Below are 24,130 nucleotides of genomic sequence, written 5' to 3' on the forward strand. Positions count from 1 at the left end.
TGAACTGTAAACTTACACCCACAGTGGCATTTCGTTGCTTCCACATACTTCATATCAGATGCTTCCTCAAGTGGCTTACTTTAGTTGCTCAAATAAGCCATAGTGGTCTTGGAGTTGATGAGAGATTGCATGTTAATTTTAATGCAGAAATTTGTGAAAGGGTTTTAATAATCTATTGAGGTGGGGTCATCTTTTGACGAGATATTCAGCTAACAACAACACAGCGGCATCAGAAACCAGAAGAACATGCTGAATGCAATCTACAGACACATGACTGAGAAATATTTGTTAATATGCTGTTCATAAGGTGTAAGTCCTGCATCTCAAAGGGTTTGAATGCCATTGAGTACGGCACACTATTGTGTCTTTCTCAGACAAAACTGGCACACGAGAGCAGCAATAACTGGAGTTAAACCAATGAGCCAGGAGCTCTATGTGAAGACGAGGTTGAGAACCCAGGAGACCGTTGATGAACCTAAAAATAACCAGTAAACATCTGAGTGGTTTGTGTGTTTGTCTGGGTCTTTTTACTGGTTTTTGACAAGTATTAACAGCTGCTTGATTCCATGTGTTTTGATTATTAAAATTTTACATAAAGGTAATACATTTGTTTGCTAAACATTTTCCAAAAATTAGCCTTAGAATCAGGGTCATCTTATATTCAGACCAATACAATATTTTATATTGATTCCCTTTTCAATCTTAAACAAATGTTTTCAACCACCTTCAAGGGGGTATTTAGTTTTTCTTGTCATCAGACCAGAGCAGTTGATGAGTCAGAGATTTTAGTTTGATCTTCTACTATATGTCTTCCTTCTGTGTTGAAGTCAAGGTTGAACTTAGCTCACATTTACATGATTTCATAGACACAATTATTGATGTCCTTCATTAAACAATCAAGCTTATTTTCTTAAGCGCTGCATTTTTCAGGTGAAACGGATTTTTAAAAAATAAAATAAAAATGTCTTAATTTTGTATGTGGCTTGTGCCATATCATGGTTCTCAAAACATTTGCCATCTGGCAGCAAAATGACATGATAGTCTGAACTTTGACCTCTGCCCATCAACAATTAATTGACAATTTCTTTGTCACTAAATTAATAAGCCTTTACTTGTGCCTGTAATATTTTGTGTCTCTTCTTTGTGATTTTAGGGTTATTCTAAAGTTATTGCAATTTATGATTTATAGACAATCTAGCCCTTTAACACCTAATGTGAAGTGACCTCTTTGTCAAATAGTGGCTGAGTCTGTGGGGAATAACGCGCAGAAAAGCAGACAGACAGAAATATAAAAATAGAGAGGGACGTGTGCTCTCTTAACATGCACACTCATGCATACATACAGGCTGGAGTCATTTGTAGGATGGCAATAAAAAGCAACACTGTGTGAAATGAAATGAATCCAGTGCTGGTTACAGTTTTTTTGAGGCTGTATTTTGTTAGCGGTAAAGAAATGAACCTGCCCAGAGTGTCATGTTTATGTAAGGAAAATTTATTTGAGTTTAATTTTCCAACTCTACAAGTGGGATTCTGCATGACCTGACTTTTCTATCTATAAATCAGTTAAATTGTACCTGGCATACAGCCTCTGTCTTTGTATTACAGAAGAAAAACTAATCTAAAATATACTGTCTCAATTTTGTACAATTTCATCCATCCATCCATCCATCTTCTGTCGCTTATCCGGGGCCGGGTCGCGGAGGCAGCAGTCCGAGCAGAGTTGCCCAGACTTGCCCGGCCCCAGACACTTCCTCCAGCTCCTCCGGTGGCACCCCAAGGCGTTCCCAGGCCAGCCGAGAAACATAGTCCCTCCAGCGTGTCCTGGGTCACAATTTCATTTATATTTAAATTTAAATTACTGTATACATAACATGGAAGAAAGACACATAAAAGCTGGCTCGAAGGAAACCTGGATCTTTAATGCTTTTTGCTGCTTTCAGTCTATTTCTAATTTTGTGCTTTTTCTTTGTTAGGTGGTTAATGCTACAATTTTCTTATTATCTTCTTTTGTGTTTACACACAGGAATTACAGCAGTGTGTGACCAGCCTAAAGTGGCAATCTGCTCACTTGATCTACATATACAGGTAAAAACATCAACAAACATTCCATTTTCATGCACTGCCTTTCTGCATACACTTGAGAAATTAAAAAATAAAAAAGATTAAATAACGTCTTAATGTTTCTTAATGTGTTCTCTTTTATGACATTGTCATGTTATTTAATGAGCTGCATAGCAGGAATAAATTTGTCGTCTGACATGTTACCACCCCAGAAATGTAAATTATTATTCCATCCATCAATCAGACTTCTGCATCGCTGTATTCTGTTCAGGGTTGCAGGCCGCTGAAACTGATCCAAGCTAACTAATGGGAAAAGCAGGGTAGATGTTGGATGGTTGGATTATTATTCACCCAACCAAATTAGTTATTGACAAAGTTGGTCAAATTCTAATACACACCATGTTAGTTCTTCGCTGGTAGGGTATGTCTGCTAAATATGCTCCTACAAAAACTGAAAGTACAACAGTCATCAAAGCAAATAGTAGCTTCAAATAGCTTCTCAAACTTACTTGGCAGCGACAGTTCCAGGATAATAAACAGGCAGCAGTCTCAGATGGGTCTGGAATCCCGACAATCAGCAATAAAATCAGATAATCCAGCAACTATTTATTTTCTCATTGCAGCTAGATGCGAACACTATGAAAACTGATCCCTGCAAATATGGGTGTAATGGTTAATCCCTTCTATTCAATAACATGCCTCCACATAAAATGAATAGCTTTCTTCTTCTCTATTAACATTGGGAAACTATAATACCATATGACTTAACTCCTTAACTCAATACTGAACAAAGACGAACAAAGCAATCAAACCTTAGAGTTATGTTGTTAATAGGATTTAATAAATGTTTTTTTTTCTGAATATTTAATGTCTTCACAATCTTTGGTATTACATTAAACCAACTGTTACAATATGAGATCGTATAGCTAAGATTGCTTCCAGAACCAGAAACAGTTGTTATGCATAATTAAGAAGACAATAACAGAACATTATTGATCATATAAAATATATCTAAAGTGAAATTTCACTTTAGTGATGATTATGCAACATTCTTTGGAGGAGAGCTAATGTTCGAAATGTTTTACTCCAAAAATTAAATACCAGAGCACAACAAATTAGTAAAATTTGTACCGGCTATCAAAGTTCACAGAAACCAATACAATGACTGAAACATATAGCTTATCTTTAAATTATAGTAAGCTCAGAATAGCTGTAAAGTATGATCGATCTCAGCCATCCTATTAAGAGAACATTCTTTAACAGGACCACCTCACATTTCCTTGCAAATGTGTAGTTTTAAGCACAGCCACACAATCCAAAATAGACCTCAGTATGCAGCTCTAGCAGATCCCTGAAGGAGGAACATGCCAATGAATAGACATCGTCTCAGGTTGCGTATTCCGCTGAAATCCAAACTCGCTACGAGAGACGCAAAGACAATGACACAATTTCTTTTGTAAATTGTGGGGTATTTGGCAAAACCCCAAATATTTACCAGCGTTTAAAGGCTCCCTCAGTGAAGACAAGTACTTACCATAATCAGTTTGAAGGTCTGCTTGCCACAAAATATCTTGGGCCTGGTAAATGACCACTTCAAGACTTATCGAAGAAATTCAATGTTTATATAAAACACATTTACCAGATTATCATTGTAATTTGAAGAAGACTCTCCGTGTTGCTATGCCATTTTCCAGAGTCTGTGTAATATCATGCCGATTCACTGATCAATCAAACCATTTGAATCACTCCTCTCTAGCTTGTGTAGCCACTATTGTTTTGGACAGTGGCTCTTTCCATAAAGTCAGTCACTGGAGAAAAAACACTGCTGCGTCGAGTCAATGCTATATAAGAAACCTTGGAACCTTTTGTTTAGGAAATGCAAGTTTCAGTGGAGCCATTACTATTGTAACATGAGCATTTGTCTTTGTGTGTATGCACAGACTTTAACAAACTCACAATTGGACATATGAATGTATGCACATATGCACACATGCAAATGGAATCTTTCACCATGACAGAGCCTTAATCAGAGGTACAATGTGCAAGATTGTAAATGAAGAGGGAAGTCATTTTTGCTGAAGTTATGAAACTGAATACAAAGAGAAAGCTTTTCCATTACACCTCACTAGAAGGACTGGTGCTGTGTGTTTGTTGGTAGATACTATCCAGCCTATGCCTAAATATCCTTGCTCAGTCATAACTACATTTCTTGATTTTATCTCTCCTAAAATACTTAAAATATTAGATATTTTGTCAGATAAAGTCAAACAAACAAAACATATATGCATACTTGTGTAAAAGCTTCATGCCACCCACTGATGTTGAGTAAAGATGTGTATTTGAAAGTTTAATAGACAATTCATTATAACACAACAAAATGGTATTTAAATGAAAACCATTTTAAAAACCGGAAAATACCATAGTGCACTAAACATGTATATCTTTATGTGCTGAATCTGCTGCTGCCACTGGGGTTCATGCTATTCGTCCCCAAGGGGGCACCATACTTGTATTTTTCTGCCAGTGCTTCAGTCCAATGAACATCAACAGATAATGTGTCTCAGAAGTTTGAAAGGTCTTCCATACACTATAAACATCCCATAGTAGGAAAAGTTTGAAACACTTGTGGTAATATTTGTTCTGTTAAAAGAGTGCGACTGTATTCTTCTCATGCTCTCAAGTATTTTCCTAAGTGTTGTGTGTGAGATGTTTTTTTTTTTTTTATTGTGTGACTTTTGCCACTTTTCCCCTCTTATACACACAGACAGCTGTTCATGTGATTCAGGAGCCTACTAACCTTCGGCAGCAGCAGCAGAAAGTACTTAGTGGTCTAAAAGAGGGAGCAGTGGGCTTTGTTATAATCCCTGTTTGGGCTAGAACAGACTCCTAAATAAACTACTGCAATGGGACACCACTGTTTACCAGCATTCAGAGGATTGTAGTCAAAGTGTAGGAGGGTTGTTTCTGGAGTCATTCAGCTGTGATGAACCAAAACACAGAGCACACAAGCTGTTTTACTCCAGTGATCCAAGTAAGAGCTTTTTCACATGTGTAGCAGTACATGTGTTCAGAACTACCTCAAACAGTTTGGGAGTTCAGTTGTTACAGTGGGTCTTCTTCCAATTCCAATATTGATGTTTTGTTTCCCATCTTGGTTCCGCCATATCCAATACACTAAACATCAGGCTACACTGTGAGATTTTGGAAGTCTCAAAACAAATTCTGTGAAATCGTGGTGACATATTTTATATATTGTGCATCACGTAACCTTTCTTTTTTGTTTTTTTAATTTTGGAGGGTGCAGCTTATATTCAGGTGTGTGCAATAGTCCAGAAATTATAGTAAGGTCATTCGAGAGAGACAAACAATAGCAGGTTTGAGGTTAGATCCCCCCATAAGTTAAAGGACCAGGATACCTATAGCTTGATTACATTGGCTTAAACTGTGTGCAGGTACAGTGTATTTTTTAAAAATCCTTTGTATCTATTCAGTATAGTTAATTAACCTGAATGCGGATAAAGTATGGTGACTTCTAACTGATGACTGCGCATATATTTAAAGGACATGTCCCCCACCCCCCCAAAGATTTGAACAGAAACGCGCACACATGAGCACCGACCTTGAGGGTGTTAGCAGTGTTGACGTTTGTTTGGACGCTGCTTCAATTCCTCAGACTGCTGCAAGGTCACATGGCCTGACATGAAAGAAAAGAATTTCTTCCTGGGCGACACTGAGCGAGCCTGATGTTTATTCAAAAACTCCAACTGTCTCACTTGTCTGTGTTTCTCTGTCTTTGGCCTTCATCTCGGTCTCAATTGCCATCTTGTCCGATTACCTTCCTACAATATGTAATTTGTCTTTGAATAGTTATTTATTTTTCTTGACCTTAACATTTCCATTTACTTTCCACATAGTTATTTTTTGTTTTTTATAGCTCATTTTATTTGAATCCTTACAATACAGGTCTAATCTGGATGAAGCAATGTGTGCTTTTGTTCATATTTGTTTAACTTTTTTTTTTTTTAAAGCAACACAAACAAACTGAGAGGAGGTGTTCCTAAAAATCATTAAGGAAACAGAGATCTTGATTTTTAAAAAGAGAAGGACGTTTAAACATGAGAAATATTTGCGAGCATAGTGCAGTTCCCTCCTTGGAAACAGGTTTCCGATAGTTAATTATTTAGACTGATTGTATTGTCACAGTGTTAGAAACACCAAGCTGTGGCTTCACTGTAGAGTAATTCATGTGCATGGTTAGCTGTGGAGTTTTCTTCCCTCTGGGGATGTGTTTTGTTTTGATGTCCTCCACTGCAGCCAGATGAATGGCCACATGGAGAGCCAGGGGGGTGGGGTGGGCTTGGGTGGTGGTGGTGGTGGTGAGGGGCATTGGACATGTTAAAGGACACCTGTGGGGCTTTGTGGGGCCTCCCTGTGATGGACGAGGTTCCGCTTCAGGTGGCAGTAATTTCTTTAAGCCACGGGGAGGGGCAGAGGGGTCGGATTGTGTTTGTGTGCATGTGTCTAGATGTGTGCACGCTGCATCTATGCTATCTATACATCCATCCATCTATCTCTAAACTAATTTAATTTAAACAGTTGTTTTACTATTCAACGAGTGAATTGAAATCTGTTTAGGTTTCCCCGAACATATTATCTCCCTTTTCGTTAATGCATGTGCTGCTGTGTTCATGTGTGTGTACTGCAGGCCTATCTCCGCTGCAGTAATTGCTTCTAATACCACTGGGAACACCACACAGATCGTGACAGAGTCTCACCCACAACGAATGATTATGTAAATGCGATAACCATCTGTGGACATGATTGTGTGTGTGTGTGGGTGGGTGTCCTGCCTAATATACTTTTATCTCTTATCATATGGAGATCAGCTGTTGGACAAATGTGGCATTGTTGGAGGCTGAGGTAGAGCCAAATGTGCACTTGCATGCTTGTGTGTTTGTGTATGTGAAGTTGTGCTTTTCGAGTTCAGGGCCTCATCTGTTCTCTTGCACCTGATACTGAGCTGGTTCACTTCTTCAGATGAGAGGACGGGAGCTTGTTATTAAATGTCACAGGCCACCGATCTTCTAGAATAACCAATAATGTTTCACTAACACAAACACTGTCTAATTTTTTAGAGTTATAAATGATTTAAAACACAGACATAAACCCAAAAAAATTTACACATATGATTTGGTAAATTTTACAATGTGCTATGAATTAACAAAATAAGCAAAAATGAGATAATAATGCATAATAGTGCTTTTCTAGGCACTCAAAGACACTTTACATTGCATTATTAATTTATTCCATACTGGATAAACTATGTCTGTAGCCACAGCTGCAGACTCACAGAAGCGAGGCTGCCATTTTACACCATCGGCCCCTCCGACCACCACCAACCATTCACTCTCACACTGCATTCACACAGGCAGTTCAGGGTTCAGTGTCTTGTCTTGTCTTGCCCAAGGACACTTTGGCATGTGGGCAGGCAGAGATGGGATCGAACCTGCAACCTTCCAATTGGGAGACAACCGCTCTACCAACCAAGCCATACCGCCCCAAATTGTAGTTCTCTGAATACCATAATTTGTTGGAGCAAAATTGTATATGACATCTGGCACATGAAGTTTTGGGGTTCAAATTTTATGAGCTTGAAGAACATGTGTTCATGTTAGACACCAGTGCATGCTTTTTCTCCGACTGGAGTGGTTAAAACGGATGTAGATGTAGATGCACAGGGATGGACGGCTGAAAAAAAAAATCTTTATTTGAGATTTGAAAATAATTCTTGCGCAGCTATAACTTTGAGCCCACATTGAGTCGCTGCACCACATAGGCTCGACTGTTAAGGAAAGAAAGGAAGGCAGGAAGGAGGGACAGAGGGATTGAATGATGAAAGGAATAGACACATACTTTGTTAAATGTGTTAACTATACATTTTTAAGTGAAAATGACAAATTAATATGTTCGATTTGATCTTATAGTTAGCTATTAAAGGTATCAACTTATCCTTTTTCAACATGACAGCAGGTTGTTGTCATGTTTTTGAGCAAGTGAAAGTAATAACATCTTGTCTGTTAATTAAACAATATCACAAGAAAACCTTGAGGAAATGTTTTCACACAAAAACTGGCACAGAGTTTCTGTGATGAACTGATTACGGGTAGGTAGTTCACGTCACGACCAGGTCATTACAGCCTTGGAAACACATTTTGTTTAAAATCAGATATAGTTGAAAGCCATAACTTGTTAACAGGAAGTACACTGAACTGGTGACTCAAATTTTGAAAACACATAATTGTTAATCGGTAATGTAGATCTCAATCAAACAAGAGCATTGTAGATTTTTAAAAACATTCTTTGTAGCAGTGTCTGTTTCTGAAGCAAAAAACAAGTTTGTCACGGAAACCAGTGCTAAAGGTTAATGTCGTGACGTGATATGCTGTAATTCAGTGGTATATCGCCAACATTCTTACTGCTTCACCAAAGGATTCTTTATTTGCACCCATCTCTACAGATTCTTCAATTTATACCCAGTACGCTTGCACACACACACACACACACACACACACACACTGGTGTCAGTAGCCTTTTGTGCTCTTCCAGGGAGTAATCAAAATATTGAGTTACAGTGACTGTCTTGCTGTTTGTGGTACCTTAACTAATTTACAGTAACTGCATGTTCCCTGGGCTTCCTACTGACCTGATTTACTCAAACTCCACTGAAACAAAATATTTACAAAAAATATTTTTGGGAATACATTTGTCAAATAAAAATTTGTTGTATATTTTTTGGCATTACTTTCTAAGCCCACCAAGGTTGGAAATGTTGAAGTACCTTAAAACAAGCAGACCATCTGTGAAAAACTGAGGAGACCTGGCTTTTATTCGTTATTTTACAGACTTGTTCCACAAAAGAAGAAAGACCATCAGCAAACTGCTGGTGTAGCACCATCTCCTTCGTCAAACATTGTTGGCTCACATACAAAAACAAGAATAAGTGTTGCGTTTGTCACCTGAAGCACCTCCAGCAAGGTTATAGTTCAGTGGAAACAATTGTTTGTATCATGAGATGAACTGATTCAAGTGCACATAAATACATATAAACAGACATATAAACATAACCTTAAATACATTTTATAGACTGTACATGTCCTCGACAAAGCACTATATTGCAATCCAATGCAAATGAAATAAATGGTAAGCAGCAATCACTTCATACAATGCTGTACATTCCATTGAACTAAAATCAATCAAGACGATTTGATTTTATATGTGAACATTAAGATATGCCCTCACAACTTTGTAATGGATGTATGGACTTGTATGGATGCACATCTAATAGTATACTGTAGTATTTGTACACAACATATGCTCAGAGTTAGAGCTAAGTTGAGATGAAGTTTTTTTTTTTTTTTTAAACACAGCTGGTCATGCACGTGTCTGTGTGACTTTCAGCCACAAAATCATAATGAATTCTGAAGTGTTTAAGGTTTAAGAACTTTTTTGATAGTCTCACATGGAGTCAGGCTGAAGCCAAAGTAATCTAGAACACAATAATGTCCTCTTCAACACACACTGTATCCAGTGTTGAAAAACTCATATACACATGATAAAAAAACTAACAAAAAAACCCTGTCTTTCTCACATTTAGTAAATTGTGTGATTAATGTGCAGATCAGATGCTCTTCTACCGTCATTGCTTTCATTTGGACTACAGGTATTTTATCTTGAAATAAAATTTTAACTAAAATTGGCATCGGTAGTATTTCTGAAAGGCTGTTTGCTCTCTAGTAGACTCACACATTTGCAGAAACAATGCAGACGGACACTCACCCTGCCGGAAGCACGGCCGGTCGAGGCAAAGACGATCAGTTTGCGGCTTTCACGCGCAACAAATGCTCCCACACACACGTGTGTAGGCATGTTTCTACGTGTCAGAGCTGTTAGTTTGCAGTGCAGAGGTCATCCGGAGGGGTCAGAGTGGCAGTCTTATGTTTCAGCCACAGAAGAGATCCTCTGTTAGTTTCTGAATAGACACTGTGAATAGTTTCTTCTAAGAGAGAATAAGAGAGGGAGGTGGTGGGAGTCAGGAAATAAGGAGAAACAGAAGAATCGAAATGTGAAGAAAAGCTGGTGTGGCTAAGGAGTTGGGGCGGGGGCAGGAAATGAGCATTCATGTTTTCAGATAGCAGGACGATAGAGATCTTAATGACATGTTTAGGTTAAGAGACTATGTAATGCTCTGTGTGTGTTCTTCTATTTTATCCTCATGCATCAGTTTACCTACATGTACATATGTAGTGTGTGAGTGTGAATACTTGTGCTGTGAATGTTGCATGAATGAATGCATGTCTTGTGTGTTCGGTATGTCTGCTTTTCTCCGAACATAAAGGGTCCGTGGTGGTCATACGAGAACCTCCTGTGAACTTAAGGATCCCCGAATAGTGGACTCTCTATATTTGGGAGCTGGACCGAGGCTACTGACCCTAACACTGACCCCACACCTGCCCGCTGTGTGTGTGTGTGTGTGTGTGTGTGTGTGTGTGTGTGTGTGTGTGTGTGTGTGTGTGTGTGTGTGTGTGTGTGTGTGTGTGTGTGTGTGTGTGTGTGTGTGTGTGTGTGTGTGTGTGTGTGTGTGTGTGTGTGTGTGTCTGTGTGTGCAACAGTTTGTATATTTCTCTGTCTTGTATTCTGCTTCTGTTAGTGTGTGCTTTGTCTGATCTTTTTTTTTTTTTTGCTTTGCTGTTTTTGTGTTTACAAAGTTTCTTTTGAAATTGATTTTTGAGTTACTCAGAATGGCTTGGGAAGCTTTTCAGACTATAGTTTGGATGTTCTCCCTGTAACCCTGAAATGGATAAAGTGGCATACAAGGTGGAGCAATGGTTACTCAGAATAAGAATTTTTTTTTTTTAATCCCAGAAGGGAAGTTAGGTGGGCAAAGAGTGATACATAAAAAGGTACTCAGTATGGGTACAACATGTTTTAGACACTCTTTGTCTTGTTGTTCAGGCAAGCTGTTAGATTGACAAATAAAAAGTGTTGTAACATTTGTGTACACATGCTGATCTGATATTCAGACAAGTGTTAATCTCCATTGTTGTTGTTATTTACAGAGCGGAAGCCTTGCTTGAACCCATGTGGCTCACAGACAAGAAGCTGATCTGCTTATATCAAAGAAAACTAGTAAGCTCACACTCAGAGCAGATAAATATATAAGATGATTCTCTGATACCCCACCAATAGATCATAGTATATTGGTCGTATGATTAAGGTCCAGCGATACACATTTTACCCTATGATTCCTCCGCATCTGGTATTGTATTCTTGGCAATGGCAAAACAATAAAATGAGCTAGTGTTTTCAGCGGCTAAGGAAAGGAACAGATACTCAGGATCCAGCTGAAATTAATGACCTGAAAATGTCTGATACTGTAAATCCACTCCTGTAATGTTTACAGTGTCACAAGTTCTGCGAGCTTTTTGCTTTCATTGTAAATGAAAGAATGTCTGGAGCAGCTCTCTCTCTGTTCTGCTTCCTGTGCAGACGGTTAGCTTCAGCATTAGTCACTTTTAGCCTCTCCTCTCAGTACTGTGATGTATTTGCAGCCTTATATGAACTGTAACTCTTCTACACAAGATCTGTTAGTACCTTGTCTCAGCTGGTTAGCCTTTTACCCTTCATTAGTTCTTAAATCTGTTTAACTGGAGAAGTGCTACCATTCAGATTGTATAGGATCACGTTAGTTGTATTTTGATTTGGATGAAGCTGGGGCGGATGGATGGATGGATGGGTGTACCTAAATAAACCTGTGTCAAAGCTGACTTTGGCTATCTGCACATGCCACAGACAATATTGCATCTATGTAGTTTATTTTTTAATTAACAGTTAGTGGTAATTTAAAAATATCAAACAAAAAAAATACATGTCACGCTATATAGTGCAGTACTATAAATGCATATTTGATGTTTACAGGTGTTTTTTGGTTTATGTTTAATATTTGATTTATTCACAGCTAAAACATTATATTTTATTATTTTCTTGAGACCTTCATAGCTTTAGTGTGTGTGTGTGTGTGTGTGTGTGTGTGTGTATGCGTGTGTGTGTGTGCGTGTGTGTGTGTGTGTGTGTGTAATCACTGTCAGCAAATGCGTGACCGGACTCCCAGTTCTTGTTCCGTATTTAGGGCTCAGGGGTTCAAAGGTCCTAGGGGTCGAGAGGCAGTATGAATGACTGCCTGTTATCAGGTGGCAAACAAAAGAGTGTGTGTATGTGTGTGCACTCGCATTTAGACGAGGAAACAGGAAGCAAAGATTGACTGAATGACAGAAGGAAAGACATGGATGCAAACAAACACGAGACAGAAATATACAGGCATGTAGCATCAAACACAAGCAAAGATTTTTTTTGGACCACACCTTTCAAACTTCTTGATTTATCTTTTCACACTGGATTAGAGTGGAAAATGTGACTAACATATTCATCTAATAATTTAAACACACAATTCACCAGCGCAATCATGATCATAAATTTGCTTCATCAGCAGTCATTAAAGCTCAGTTGCCGTCCTTTTAATATTTTTCACATCTATCCCAATGTTATTTTTGTGGTGTGATTTCATTCATACATGCAGCTTATACTACACAAAGTGTTTAAATATTTCTGGCATCATGCTTCAATTTCAAAGTTCATATTTTAAATAAAACCTTCGGCAACAGTAGAAATGAAGTCACATAAAACTAAGTAGAGCTAAATGGACCGGTACTGTTCTTTCATCCGTGTGCACTGTCTTAAGCCTTCTGCTTCCCATTACACACTTTCTATTTTTTAACTTTTACTCCCATCTTTTTTCTTTTCCCATCTTGTAGCAGATTTACCCCCCTCCTGTCATCTGTTGTCCTCCCTCATTTCATGACTCCCTCTTTTTTTTTTCCCCCTTGCTAATTGCCACCCCGTTGTAGCGTCCCGGGAGCCGGGAGCTCATTAATTGGTGAAGAGGAGACAGGTGGCGCCACTATGTTGTGATGCTTCTTGTTAGTTGTGTGTGTCCGTTCATTGTGTTGATGTTGTGTTTGCGAGTGCACATTTTTTTGCATGAGCTTGTCCTCTTGTTTGAGCGTGTACTTATCTTTACGTGCTTGTGCCTGAACGTGTGCGTGAGTGTGTGATTTTCATACACATGCGGCTGTGTGTGCGTGTGTGTGTGTCTGTGCGCGTGTGCGTGTGCGTGTTACCCTTGCTTGTTAGCGGCATGGAGCCCCTTCTCACTGTAATCTCTTTGTTTATGCAGTGCGAAAAGGCCCTGGCGGGGGCATGAACTCCCCACGCTCTTATCCCATTGCGCCACTCACCCCAAGTAGACCCCCATGCCCCACCACCACCCTTCGGACGCCGGCTTTGCTCCCATTAAATCCCCCATCCGAATCAAACCCTTGCTCAACATGGTCCTCCCTCTGTGTGTCCCGTTGTCCCTCTTTCCTGTCTGACTTTGTTAGCGTCTGAATCATAAGCTGTGCATGCTGCGACAGATCAGCAGATGTTCAGCTCTGCCGAAGGACACCATGTTCCTGTGGTACCGATAGAGTTCGTCGGGTCATTACAGTCACCTAATTACATTATGTGTTGATTACACAGCAAATGTTACACTAGATGTTGTTCTATGCTGAAGGCTCAGTGAGATCTGTCTAAAGTGTGGTTTTACAACACAACAAACTTAAAAAAATTTTATTTCATGTATCAAAACAGAAAACCATACATGAACCAGTCACTCTACAGTTTGCAGGAATCGATTAACATGAACTGTAGGTTCAAGTCAATAGAATAAATTCTTTAATGTGCTACCAATTCTTGCCGATAAAAGCTAATGTACTAAGTGCAAGAATAGAATAGAATAGAATAGAATAGAATAGAATAGAATAGAATAGAAAAGAAAGCTTATATTAATCTCAGAGGGGAATTCCTTCAATTATATATTTGTTGGATTGTTGGACATCATGATAGAATTTGTCATATATATTGTTGAATAGACACTGCACAATGAGAAGATTAGTTTGCTGGTTTCCCAACCTATAATTTACTAAAAGACAAAGTATAACTTAAACTATAAAACGAAAAGATTAAAAAAAGACGGAACAGAGTATACAGCAATAGAGTATACAGGGAAGCAACACAGTATGTACATGGCCCTTCACAGCACAGCTTTGTTGCCAGTGCTTTTCTATCGGTATGATAGCCAGCTTTATGCATTTAAATATATTATACACATGTGAACTGGTGTCTCAGTGTTGTCTGCAAATTTCATAAAAACACTGAAAAAAGTGCTGAAAACGTCTTTCTAATTTTTACACTACAACTCCAGTTAGTTTTTTTATTCACAATTTCCTCAAGAAAGCATAAACTCTACACGATAGACTTAGAGAAAAACATCAATCCCTCCCTCCCCCTTCGGAAACATGTAAACCCCTGTTTTCTTCAGAAATGGCACTCTGGTTACTCACCACAGGCTGCTATCTGTATTTGGTCTGTTATCTTTAAAGTGTTGTCTTTGCATGTCACAAACTTGGTTCATGCAAAGAGAGCTCCATTGTCTTTACGTCAATGAACAGAAATAGATTGGTTTTGCTGATTTTACACCAATAAATTCAATGGAATCTTGTCAGTACCGGTAAATTAAATGGATTAATAGTGAAAGTTTGTTAATTAATTTAGATCAATAAGTACTTAATCATTTGTTTTCACAGTTTTTTTGGGGGGGTTATTTCATCCTTTCTTTCACCTCCTAATCCTCCTTCTACCCTCTGATCTCCATCCTTTGGTCTTTGAAGTCTTTGGTAAAGTGTTGGCAGTGATGCAGCCAACTGTTTGGTAAAGTCTATGAGAGAGACAAATTACAAAGCACTAGTGTGCTGCAGACCAGATGGTATTATTGGTTGGTCAAACAGTGGTCTTTTTGGCAGGTTTCGAGAAGCTGGTGTCATGTGCAGTGATGTGTGGAAAACGTGTGTGCATGTTTGTATATTTGGATTAGTGTACGTGTGCATCCAAGTGGACTTGCAGGTGTTGGGGGTCACAGACGGTTTGTAGGTCAGTTCCCTGCCCCTGGTGTCACCTTGGTCTGTTTGGCCCTAAACAATCAGTATAACAGGGCCTCTTCTCTTCTCTTCTCTTCTCTTCTCTTCTCTTCTCTTCTCTTCTCTTCTCTTCTCTTCTCTTCTCTTCTCTTCTCTTCTCTTCTCTTCTCTTCTCTTCTCTTCTCTTCTCTTCCCTTCCCTTCCTGATGATCAGTCACATGTTTATCACCTCGAGCAGCAATTTTTTTCTCTCACATTTGAACACTTTTTTTTGTGTTATGTTTGTTTGAGAAACTTTAAAACTTTCCAATATTAAATAAACCTCCCACCTTGTGTAGGAATAATACTTCATCTCAACAAAGTATTGTGTGACAGAAAGAGAACGCACTAGAAAACAACAGTGAACAAGACCAGCGTCAGAGACAGAGAGGTTTTATTGGGCTATACTATTCTTGGCTGCAGGAGCAGTTGTCATTGGCCACAGAGAACACGTGTAGCTCTTTTATTAGTGTAAGCTGCCACATACTCAGAGAACAAAGCAAGGTAATTTCAAATGTTCAATTACAGTAAAATAACCTGAGCCATAATGTTGTAAACCTGATCTCATGGGGGCCATGGAAAGTGTCACTAATAATATAACAAGACCAGACAAATCTAAACAACTTAAACGAGTTAAGTTTCTTTGGCACATTGCCAACTGTTGTCTTCTGTTATTAAATGCTGGTCGATGATCCTCTTCTAAAGACAGTGACCATAAACTGTTGCAGTGACAGCTCAACAAAAATAACACTTGAGCAATTAGTTTGCATCATGACAGGCATGTGCTTCCTCTGCAGCTGACTGAACTCCTGTTGAACCTTTTGATGGCATTCAGCTCAGAAATCTTAAACGTCTTCTGTTCCATTGTTTGTTAACAAGTCATATGATATCAGAGCCGCATTTCACCCACTTCCTTGTCATTCTTGGTTTTATGTGGTCAGTAGCCTATAGTTGAATAGGCTGGAATAGTGGCAATCTCATTATTTTATAATGACTTGTTGGTACACCTTGGAAAATAGTGAATCATGATATTTATTAAGATTAAGAAAAAACTACTTATTTAACCACCATCAAAATGCTTTGCAGAGTCCCTGAGGTGCTAAAACTCTGAACTCATATAACCTATTTCTGATAGAACTAAACTGATTGTTCACTCACACATTCCTAAATATATGTATACACATTTTTCAAAAACCCAAACATAATCTGTTAAAGTCATCTTCTCCTTGCTAAACATGTTCTAAGTCACTAAACATATTTCACACTGTGGTACATTGACTGCTAAATGCAAATTGAACAAGCATGTTCCTAATGACGTGATGAGTCCAATAAAATGATTAAAGTCAGTTAAGAGTGCACAGGTGGCCCATGTGCATCCATTTACGGTGGAGAGAAACATACAATGGACAATGGAGATGGATTGCCTGAGTGGTTTTTGGAGAGTGATGTCCAATAACACTATGTTGTTTTTCTTTGTTCGTAAAGTGTTAATTTTAGATATCACATTGATAATGTTTTTCATCAGCTTTAATAACAGTTTATGTTAATGACATGTAAGCTATATGTCCTAGATTGTTTATGTAGTGTCTATCAAATGCTCTGCGCAGAACATACAAACGCATTTGGTTTTAAACATGGGACAATTGCTTTTTAGGGGATTTTGACAGAAAGGTCTGGGATTTTGTAAATGTTGTCTATACTTTGGATTTGTGTTTCATAGAGGATTATAGAAATTTTGGTTGGACATAAAGAGAGTGTTTTAGCCACTGAGAAAAAGTGTAATATCATCAGATAGTGAAAGAATAATAAAAGACCTTACTTCAGCCTTCATGTTTACTCTGACAGGCATCAAACTACATTACCCTATCTCACCAATGTGTTCCTTGAATTAACTTTCACATTGAACAGAAACTTCTGTTATAACAAGTTCCAATTAGCATATTTTCAATTAAATATATTTTTAGATGCAGACATTCAGTGCACTTACAGGTTTTACACAACCTTCACATGTTTGTGTCATCAAGGTACAAGTCTTTTAAAAAAAAAAAATTTATATGATAATAATAAGATATTTCATTAGCATTTCTGTATCCTGTAGCAATAATGGAGACAAAGAAGAAAATGGGTTTGCTGAAAAAAACACAAAACATAACTGAAATACATTTGATAAAAGAATATAAGTTTGAACAGAAACAGCATCAGGATTTATTATAACAAACTATACAAATAGTTTAATTAACAAACCTGAAAGGAATTCAAGCAAGAACTAGACAATCCGATCTTTAACTTCAGCTCAGGGTCAACACGGCGACCGTCAACAACTGCCGCTTTCCTTGGTGAGAGGCAGGAGTGAAGATGAAGATTAAGTTTTTCTTGGCATGGTATAACTTGAAATTCTTAACAAACACCACTTGACTATATCACGTGTGCTTGCTTCTTTTGAATACTTAAATTGAGCAACGTTCACTTGAATTATGTGAAGAATCCAATCAGCAATGCCGAGCAGATAAACACAATGCCACAAAGTTTGAGCCAGCTTCAGTCAGAGCTGTCTCAGATAGTTTACATGACAGATGGATAGACAGGCAGGGGCCGGTTATTGTGGGTAACAACAAAATGTTTAGTGGGCGGCTGACTGCAGATTGTGATCCTGGGTTTTTGGTGAGCTGTTGCACATGAATCAGAAAAGTAGGCAAGGAAAAATCCCACAGAGCAGGTGGGACACTTCGCTCTTTTTCTTTTTCTCCCACTCAGGAAGCGGCTCCTCTGTTTGCTGTGAGCTGTTTCACCAGAGCAAGACATTTTTTACATTCCTCTCTTTGGGGTGGTCAGTTCCTTCTTTACCAGCCCTCATTCTTCTTCTTAACAGGGGGGAGGTAAATTGATTTGGCTATTGCCAGATTGACAAAGACTTCCACAACTAAAGTTTTGCCCAGTACTCTGCCTGAAATCTCTTGAACCAAACATTTTTGATTTGCCATATGCCACCTCGTGATTTATTTATGAGAGCATAAAGATATAAAGAACAATGTATACTTTAATTTGTGGTTTCTTTGAATTCATGCCTTCGAGCAAAGTAACAGGATATCATCCTCACTGTCATCATATAGAAAACATTGTATTCGCTAGAAGGCTTTAAGCAACATTGAGTCATTTGATCAAATAGCTTCTCAAGCAATTAGAACTAATTGATATGTATATATATGTGATACCATGATTACAAAGGTGGGTTTCTGAAATGAGACCCTAATCACAACCATCCCAGTCTGTGATTTTATGGGATCCAGTGAGTGGTTTTACAATGACAATAACAAGCTGTAAAAGTCATTCACAGCCTATCATTAGGTTTTCATTAAGTTTAAATGGCTCCACACCTACATCTGTGAGTGGGTGTGTGTGTGTGTGTGTTACATTTCTCACCTTATGGGAACACAACTGTTTACAAAGTCACAATTGAGGACTTTAAATCCTTTTTAAGGCATCAAATAAGTTCCTAGAATAATGGTGTGTCTCAGTTTCGGCTTTTCATGTTAATACCAACATCCTTTTGCCCATCTAAGAAGATTGGTCAGAGCTTAAACTCCTTCTACTCTGCATCTAACAGTAGGTTGAAGATAAATTCCTACATTGGCTGACATTATTTGAAATAACATTTCAGCAACAAGGCATTTCAAAGTAATTTACATTAACAAACAGAAGAAATACAAAGTAATAATGTTATAAACAGGAACTGTTTTAAAACAACCCAGAGACAAAGCCATCGTGCAGTTTTCTGAGATCTTCAAATGTTCCAATTATTAGATGGATTAAAAACTAAAAGCAGCTTGTGCACATTTTATTTTGACTCCGAGGTCAAAAATCAGGAGCATTCCATACGACCGATGAGGTCTGTATGGTTCATAACGTGACTAAAGATCAAAGATGTATTTTGGGCCCATCCTCAATACGGCGAGGCTCATCTTGCCTCAGTGTATTGGGGGGAGTGGATTCCTTTGCAGTGGCGCAGAGGGATTTTCTCCTCCGGTGAAAGGTCAATCAAGAACAAATCAGCACTGAGGTCAGAGGTGGACCTGACAGACTTTGTCCATGTGACCGCTTCATCATGTCTTTCCTCACAATGTGGGCTGTCCGTTGTTTTACACTTCTCTCACCAGCTCTCTGGTTCACAGATGAGTTAAAGTTGGAGTGTTTTTAGAGCTGAAGAACATTCAGGAAGCTGCAGTTCTGAGACTCAGTTCTGAGGTTGTTGTTTGCAACTGAGGGCGAGGAGGTTTTCATGTCACTCTTCTTTCCCGGGCCTTTCACTACATCCCTGATAATCCCCCTTGTTTATACCTACACTCCACCCTTTCCTCATTCCCTGCAGACTACTTTTTCTCATACACTCCCTTTTAGAGTCATCTATAAATCATCTACACCTACTGCTTCAAGTTCAACACAAGCTGCGCTTTCTGCATAAAATGTAGTCTGCACTCTGCTTGTACTGGAAATTTGAAAAGTCTGCAGATCACTTTGACACGGAGACAACATCCAAGCATTCAGCCATCCATCTTTTTTTATACTATTTCATCCACTTCAGGGTTGTGAAGCACTGGTCCCACTCCCACCTAACTAAGGGCGAAGGCAGAGTACACCCTGGACTGGTGGCAATTCCAACATAGAACATCATAACAGAAAAACAAGCCTTGTTAGTGCTCCACAGTACATGTGGGCCTCCCTCTGGCTGAAAAGTTGAGAGTACAAATGGACTGTAGGCAGAGGAGCTATTCCTGTGATGCTCACGCACAATGTACCCACATCTCCTTCTCTCCTCCCATACACGATTGTCTCTCTTACCACAAACCATTCAGGCAGAAATGATTGCTATGTAAATGCACTGATGAATAGGAGTGAATGGACAGGCTTAAAGCAGATTATGTTAAACAGCTTGTTAGTTTAAAGACATGCTGAAGTGAACGGATAGGGATTAGCAGATGTGCTGCTGTGCCACAGAGGTGTTTCTTTAAAATGGACTTAATCCCCTGTCAGTTCACACATCAAATAAAAGGATAAATGCCTCTAAAAGTGAGCCAGGAAGGTAAGGTGGTGTTTAAATGGTGGGGGACAAATGGAATTCCTGAAGCAGAGGCAAAGTATTTGAATAACGAATATACTACAAATATGCCAAGTCCATTTGTATGAAATTTGGATTACTATGTTGGCTAACCACGGGGTGCTGCCATTGGTTTTCAAAGAAAAACATAATGCTGTTTTTTGCTGTTTGTAGGAACCCTCATCCTTTCGTTTGTCAGCAGAAGGCTGAAAGCTTGTCTCTGGAAGCACTCTGGAGACATTATGAGAGCGTCTGAATAGCTACACTTCATTTGAAAAAGAAGCCCACTGTACAGCATGCACTCTTAGGATGGATGTACTATAATCAATACAGTTGGTCCAATGTGTTTTTAACCCTTAGAATAAAAGTAGGTCCCCAGATGGTCAAAAAAGCAGGAGGGTACAATATCTTGGTAGATACATTAGTAATAATGTACAAGATTCTCTCCATCAAGAGTACCACAGACAATTGAGCAACAACTGAAAATATGACAGATAATTGATGATACATGCAGATATTTTACATCCCAATGTATTAAAGGTGTCTGATGATGGGCTTTCCAACATGACCATACCAGTGATCTCAGGGTTTGATGGACTTTATCAACTCACCTCACAGACACTGAGTGATGAAGGATGCATATGAGGTGTTTTGACTTCAGACAGTTTTCCCCATCATTTTGCAAGCTATAGTCTTGGTACCTGTTCACGAAGCTATTCAGGTGAAAACATATTGGTTTTGCATTTTTGTTTCAGAAAAGTTGCAGTAACACCAAGTTTAAAAAAAAAACCAAGTTCCTCTTCATACAAAAACACATGAGCTAACTTACAATTACATGTAATTGCACTCTGAAGGCCACATGATGTGGATTGAGAAGTAACAGAGTTTTAAAAATGTCTTAAGAGCAGTGTTGTCACATCTTTTTTTCTTTCTGTTGTCTTTTCTTATTTCTTTTCTTCTTTTTTCTTCTCTCTTCTAGACTGTGGTCATATCTTACTAAAGCAGGTTTAGATGATGACTGATGAGCTGATTAAGGAAAGAAACAATATTTATTTCAATTTAGATTTAGATGTATTAGATTTAGAAATACAGAAATTTACTTGACAGCAGTGGAGGGTACTTTTACTCTGGTGGAGCCGACCAAGACATGTCATTTGTGACTAATTTCAGAGATCACGGGTTGATGTGTTTACACTTTTGGCCACAAGCATCATTATGAAAAATGAGAAGAAGAAAATAGTGACTTACTAAAGTGTTGACATTTAAAGCTGCTGACATGTGAAGTTACTGTGTTATGACAGCCTGTCAAAAATTACGAGACAGTGAATGCTGAATAAACCACTGACTGCAATGACTGGCTCAGATACATTTGACATGTAGAGAGTTTTACATTGGCAGCACACAGAGTCAGAAAATGAGTGAATCCTGTTCAAATGTGTGAGCGACTTTGTTTGTGACCAAAAAGTTTTCAATCTTGAGGCTGCTTTTTTTTTTGCACGTCCTCCTCCCCCTCCTCCTCCTCCTCCTCCCCCTCCTCCTCCTCCTCCTCCCCCTCCTCCTCCTCCTCCTCCTCCTCCTCCTCCTCCCATTCATTTTGTATTTCACGACTAAAATGTAGCATTCTCCCCGTGGTTTATTCAAAAATCTGCCCAGTTTCAACAACCATCATTTGTCTCTTGTCTCCCTTTTGTTTTTCTTGTCAGCAAGACTTTCTCAGCTCTTTTTTCCTCTATTTTAGTTTCACTGCTCATCCTTTGCTTGTGACAGTTTCAGCTATTCATCATAAGACCCTGCATGAGGGTGACCAAAGTGACAGAGATTGTGTGTGTGCATGCAGCTTTATAGTAACTGATTATGAATCGGTCACTCCTCATTTATATATATGGTTAGGCAAATCACCCTTGAGTTTGACTTTACTGACGCACGCACGCACGCACGCACGCACGCACGCACGCACGCACGCACGCACGCACACACACACACACACACACACACACACACACACACACACACACACACACACACACACACACACACACACACAGACACACACACACATACACACACACAGCTTCACAGCTATTAGGGATTGGGGGCAAATGCTGTCACAGTTTTAAAAGGCTTCCCGTGGTTAGACATGCTTGAAATGACATTCTGGTTCACTGGAGGAGGGGAGTGGGAAAAGGAGAGGAGGAGAGAAGGACAGACGCAGAGGGGGAGGAACATGGATTTCAGAGTTTCACAAAAGTGATCAGATGTAGGAATAAAGAACGTGATATTTTCTTGTGATGTGTGAGGCTAGAACAATAGGAGTATTCAAACAAAAAAACAAAACAAACTTGGCGAGTTTGCAAAAATGTCACTATTGTGTCTCTCCCTATATAAACCTTTGACTCCAATATGGCACAGTGTTCTTAAGTTTAGAAAAGGACTGACATTGTAGCATTTCACTTCATGATCCAGCTGCCCTGAAGGCTAATAAAGGGCACCAAACAGGCACAATTTAAAACTTTACTGCAGAATGTTTGTCATTAGTTACAGCTGATAATTATTTTGGTTTCAGACAGAATTGACAGGTACATTTTATGCTGCATATTGAGGTTTATATGGGTAATATTGGTCACAGAGGAGGGGGTGAGGGAAGGAGATAGGGCAGGACCATGGCAGCTTTGTTTATCAACTTTTTCCCCCCTCATTGACGATGGAGTGAGCTTGGCAGCCTATTGTCAGTCATTAATGAACAAGCAAGAATTAAAAGAAGTGCAAAGAACAGCGGCAGCTACAAACGAGATGGATTAAGATGAAAACAAAAGCTGTTTTAGCTCTGCCGATTTGACCTAGGGACTTCAAAGATCAGCACATTGTTTTCAAACAAAAAGCTGCTCGTTTTGTGCAGTTTCATTTTTGAAATGTTTCTTGTTAAAAGCACATTGTTCTTGGCACACACACTCTCTCACACACAGTTTTGTCCACAGCAAATGCCTTACAGGCAAGAGGATAGCTCTGGAGAGGAAATGGTCTATTAGAGTGTCTCAACCCATTTATTTATTAGTGTAAAAGCTCCAGGCTTGGTGATGTAATCACTAACAGCTCCTTTAAAGTGTCTCTGCCAGCTACCTGGACAACACACCACTGTGTGAAAAGTGCTTTGAGGAGGTTTTTGCTGGAATCAGGGGCTACAATTCCATATTCATGCACAATGATCAAACGAGAATTTTTATTAAGTCTCACAATTTGAAATGTAGATGGATACAAAAAATACATGTTTGTAACTCAGACAAGCCAAGATTTTGGAGTTAGTAGTTAAGTTTGCTCTCAATACACTTTCACATTTGTCTGTTCCTGTATGTTCCCAAAGGCTGAAGATGGTTACTTGGGCTTGAAACTTTTAAAGTACTCTTCATTCTAGCTGTTCTATGTATGAAAATGAACAATTGATATCCACTCTGTTGGAGCACACTTCGAGTTATTCTATAATTCTAATGACCAGACCACTGCAGTTGATTTATATACAGTATTTACCCTGTTTCTTGTCACTCAAAAAAAAAAAAAAAAAGAAGTTCCATTTCACCATTTAGAAAAACAAGGAGTTAAAGATGTATCTTCCAATCCAAGATTTATCTCACTTTTACCTTGTTGGCAGACTTTATATTCAAAATTCAGTAGAAACAGCAATTTGTAAGCTAAACTTAAACGGCTGGTTCCATCAGATGGCAATGTTTGTATTCAATATCTTCCTCACTCTCCTCCTTCTGATTTTTTTATTCAAACCCCATCTCACTGTTGTCTGCTCCCTGCCCCCGTTTTCTTTCCACCCGTGCCCTCCCTGTGTGTGCGTGTGTGTGTGTGTGTGTGTGTGTCTTCCCGA

General features: G+C 38.9%; 1 protein-coding gene across 1 annotated transcript in view; it reads left to right on the forward strand.

Annotated features, from left to right (window-relative positions):
* Positions 1 to 24,130, forward strand: part of bmpr1ba (bone morphogenetic protein receptor, type IBa) — a 62,613-nt gene that overhangs the window by 17,261 nt on the left and 21,222 nt on the right. Inside the window, exon 2 of the mRNA XM_080498887.1 lies at positions 2,024 to 2,085. The gene's annotated coding sequence lies outside the window, so the exon portion shown is untranslated. The remainder of the gene's footprint in view (positions 1 to 2,023; positions 2,086 to 24,130) is intronic.

The sequence above is a fragment of the Blennius ocellaris genome (genome assembly GCF_963422515.1).
Source record: "Blennius ocellaris genome assembly, chromosome: 7".
NCBI lineage: Eukaryota > Metazoa > Chordata > Actinopteri > Blenniiformes > Blenniidae > Blennius > Blennius ocellaris.